This window comes from Oncorhynchus nerka, unplaced genomic scaffold (genome assembly GCF_034236695.1).
Source record: "Oncorhynchus nerka isolate Pitt River unplaced genomic scaffold, Oner_Uvic_2.0 unplaced_scaffold_442, whole genome shotgun sequence".
In the NCBI taxonomy this organism is placed as follows: domain Eukaryota; kingdom Metazoa; phylum Chordata; class Actinopteri; order Salmoniformes; family Salmonidae; genus Oncorhynchus; species Oncorhynchus nerka.
Genome location: NW_027040489.1, coordinates 467,151 through 472,412, shown reverse-complemented (window position 1 = coordinate 472,412; position 5,262 = coordinate 467,151).

Genomic DNA, 5,262 nt, shown 5'->3' with positions numbered 1-5,262 from the left:
GGTACGATAGGAGGACTAATCTGGTGGAACATGGGGTCTGGAACTAAAGGAGGACTAATCTGGTAGAACATGGTACTATAGGAGGACTAATATGGTAGAACATGGTACTATAGGAGGACTAATCTGGTAGAACATGGTACTGGGGGACTAATCTGGAACTATAGGAGGACTAATCTGGTAGAACATGGTACTATAGGAGGACTAATCTGGTAGAACATGGTACTATAGGAGGACTAATCTGGTAGAACATTGGTACTATAGGAGGACTAATCTGGTAGAACATGGGGTCTGGAACTATAGGAGGACTAATCTGGTAGAACATGGTACTATAGGAGGACTAATCTGATAGAACATGGTACTATAGGAGGACTAATCTGATAGAACATGGTACTAAAGGAGGACTAATCTGGTAGAACATGGTACTATAGGAGGACTAATCTGGTAGAACATGGTACTATAGGAGGACTAATCTGGTAGAACATGGTACTATAGGAGGACTAATCTGGTAGAACATGGTACTATAGGAGGACTAATCTGGTAGAACATGGTACTATAGGAGGACTAATCTGGTAGAACATGGTACTATAGGAGGACTAATCTGGTAGAACATGGTACTATAGGAGGACTAATCTGGTAGAACATGGTACTATAGGAGGACTAATCTGGTAGAACATGGTACTATAGGAGGACTAATCTGGTAGAACATGGGGTCTGGTACTATAGGAGGACTAATCTGGTAGAACATGGTACTATAGGAGGACTAATATGGTAGAACATGGGGTCTGGTACTATAGGAGGACTAATCTGGTAGAACATGGTACTATAGGAGGACTAATCTGATAGAACATGGTACTATAGGAGGACTAATCTGGCAGAACATGGTACTATAGGAGGACTAATCTGGTAGAACATGGGGTCTGGTACTATAGGGGGACTAATCTGGTAGAACATTGTACTATAGGAGGACTAATCTGGTAGAACATGGTACTATAGGAGGACTAATCTGGTAGAACATGGGGTCTGGTACTATAGGAGGACTAATCTGGTAGAACATGGGGTCTGGTACTATAGGAGGACTAATCTGGTAGAACATGGGGTCTGGTACGATAGGAGGACTAATCTGGTAGAACATGGGGTCTGGAACTAAAGGAGGACTCATCTGGTAGAACATGGTACTATAGGAGGACTAATCTGGTAGAACATGGTACTATAGGAGGACTAATCTGGTAGAACATGGTACTATAGGAGGACTAATCTGGTAGAACATGGTTCTATAGGAGGACTAATCTGGTAGAACATGGTTCTATAGGATGACTAATCTGGTAGAACATGGTACTATAGGAGGACTAATCTGGTAGAACATGGTACTATAGGAGGACTAATCTGGTAGAACATTGTACTATAGGAGGACTAATCTGGTAGAACATGGTACTATAGGAGGACTAACCTGGTAGAACATGGGGTCTGGTACTATAGGAGGACTAATCTGGTAGAACATGGGGTCTGGTACTATAGGAGGACTAATCTGGTAGAACATGGTACTATAGGAGGACTAATCTGGTAGAACATGGTACTATAGGAGGACTAATCTGGTAGAACATGGGGTCTGGTACTATAGGAGGACTAATCTGGTAGAACATGGTTCTATAGGAGGACTAATCTGGTAGAATATGGTACTAAAGGAGGACTAATCTGGTAGAACATGGTACTATAGGAGGACTAATCTGGTAGAACATGGTACTAAAGGAGGACTAATCTGGGAGAACATTGTACTATGGGAGGACTAATCTGATAGAACATGGTACTATAGGAGGACTAATCTGGTAGAACATGGTACTATAGGAGGACTAATCTGGTAGAACATGGTACTATAGGAGGACTAATCTGGTAGAACATGGTTCTATAGGAGGACTAATCTGGTAGAACATGGTTCTATAGGAGGACTAATCTGGTAGAACATGGTACTATAGGAGGACTAATCTGGTAGAACATGGTACTATAGGAGGACTAATCTGGTAGAACATGGTACTATAGGAGGACTAATCTGGTAGAACATGGTACTATAGGAGGACTAATCTGGTAGAACATGGGGTCTGGTACTATGGGAGGACTAATCTGGTAGAACATGGTACTATAGGAGGACTAATCTGGTAGAACATGGTACTATAGGAGGACTAATCTGGTAGAACATGGTACTAAAGGAGGACTAATCTGGTAGAACATGGTACTATGGGAGGACTAATCTGGTAGAACATGGTACTATAGGAGGACTAATCTGGTAGAACATGGTACTATAGGAGGACTAATATGGTAGAACATGGGGTCTGGTACTATAGGAGGACTAATCTGGTAGAACATGGTACTATAGGAGGACTAATCTGATAGAACATGGTACTATAGGAGGACTAATCTGGCAGAACATGGTACTATAGGAGGACTAATCTGGTAGAACATGGGGTCTGGTACTATAGGAGGACTAATCTGGTAGAACATTGTACTATAGGAGGACTAATCTGGTAGAACATGGTACTATAGGAGGACTAATCTGGTAGAACATGGGGTCTGGTACGATAGGAGGACTAATCTGGTAGAACATGGGGTCTGGAACTAAAGGAGGACTAATCTGGTAGAACATGGTACTATAGGAGGACTAATCTGGTAGAACATGGTACTATAGGAGGACTAATCTGGTAGAACATGGTACTATAGGAGGACTAATCTGGTAGAACATGGTTCTATAGGAGGACTAATCTGGTAGAACATGGTACTATAGGAGGACTAATATGGTAGAACATGGGGTCTGGTACGATAGGAGGACTAATCTGGTAGAACATGGTACTATAGGAGGACTAATCTGGCAGAACATGGTAATATAGGAGGACTAATCTGGTAGAACATGGGGTCTGGAACTATAGGAGGACTAATCTGGTAGAACATGGTACTATAGGAGGACTAATCTGGTAGAACATGGTACTATAGGAGGACTAATCTGGTAGAACATGGTACTAAAGGAGGACTAATCTGGTAGAACATGGTACTATAGGAGGACTAATCTGGTAGAACATGGTACTATAGGAGGACTAATCTGGTAGAACATGGGGTCTGGAACTAAAGGAGGACTAATCTGGTAGAACATGGTACTATAGGAGGACTAATCTGGTAGAACATGGGGTCTGGTACTATAGGAGGTCTAATCTGGTAGAACATGGGGTCTGGTACGATAGGAGGACTAATCTGGTGGAACATGGGGTCTGGAACTAAAGGAGGACTAATCTGGTAGAACATGGTACTATAGGAGGACTAATCTGGTAGAACATGGTACTATAGGAGGACTAATATGGTAGAACATGGGGTCTGGTACTATAGGAGGACTAATCTGGTAGAACATGGTACTATAGGAGGACTAATCTGATAGAACATGGTACTATAGGAGGACTAATCTGGCAGAACATGGTACTATAGGAGGACTAATCTGGTAGAACATGGGGTCTGGTACTATAGGGGACTAATCTGGTAGAACATTGTACTATAGGAGGACTAATCTGGTAGAACATGGTACTATAGGAGGACTAATCTGGTAGAACATGGGGTCTGGTACTATAGGAGGACTAATCTGGTAGAACATGGGGTCTGGTGCTATAGGAGGACTAATCTGGTAGAACATGGGGTCTGGTACGATAGGAGGACTAATCTGGTAGAACATGGGGTCTGGAACTAAAGGAGGACTCATCTGGTAGAACATGGTACTATAGGAGGACTAATCTGGTAGAACATGGTACTATAGGAGGACTAATCTGGTAGAACATGGTACTATAGGAGGACTAATCTGGTAGAACATGGTTCTATAGGAGGACTAATCTGGTAGAACATGGTTCTATAGGATGACTAATCTGGTAGAACATGGTACTATAGGAGGACTAATCTGGTAGAACATGGTACTATAGGAGGACTAATCTGGTAGAACATTGTACTATAGGAGGACTAATCTGGTAGAACATGGTACTATAGGAGGACTAACCTGGTAGAACATGGGGTCTGGTACTATAGGAGGACTAATCTGGTAGAACATTGTACTATAGGAGGACTAATCTGGTAGAACATGGGGTCTGGTACTATAGGAGGACTAATCTGGTAGAACATGGTACTATAGGAGGACTAATCTGGTAGAACATGGTACTATAGGAGGACTAATCTGGTAGAACATGGGGTCTGGTACTATAGGAGGACTAATCTGGTAGAACATGGTTCTATAGGAGGACTAATCTGGTAGAATATGGTACTAAAGGAGCACTAATCTGGTAGAACATGGTACTATAGGAGGACTAATCTGGTAGAACATGGTACTAAAGGAGGACTAATCTGGTAGAACATGGTACTATGGGAGGACTAATCTGATAGAACATGGTACTATAGGAGGACTAATCTGGTAGAACATGGTACTATAGGAGGACTAATCTGGTAGAACATGGTTCTATAGGAGGACTAATCTGGTAGAACATGGTACTATAGGAGGACTAACACTATCTGGTAGAACATGGTACTATAGGAGGACTAATCTGGTAGAACAACATGGGAGGACTAATCTGGTAGATTAACACCCTATAGGAGGACTAATCTGGTAGAACATGGGGTCTGAAACATGGTACTATAGGAGGACTAATCTGGTAGAACATGGTACTAAAGGAGGACTAATCTGGTAGAACATGGTACTATGGGAGGACTAATCTGGTAGAACATGGTACTATAGGAGGACTAATCTGGTAGAACATGGGGTCTGGTACTATAGGAGGACTAATCTGGTAGAACATGGGGTCTGGAACTAAAGGAGGACTAATCTGGTAGAAAATGTAGATTAACACCCTATCATAAAACTGTAATGGAGAGGTTTTGAATCATGTCAGATTAACACCCTATCATAAAACTGTAATGGAGAGGTGTTGAATCGTTTAGATTAACACCCTACTGTAATGGAGAGGTGTTGAATCATGTCAGATTAACACCCGATTGGAGAGGTGTTGAATCATTTAGATTAACACCCTACTGTAATGGAGAGGTGTTGAATCATGTCAGATTAACACCCTATAATAAAACTGTAATGGAGAGGTGTTGAATCATGTCAGATTAACACCCTATCATAAAACTGTATTGGAGAGGTTTTGAATCGTTTAGATTAACACCCTACTGTAATGGAGAGGTGTTGAATCATGTCAGATTAACACCCTACTGTAATGGAGAGGTGTTGAATCATGTCAGATTAACACC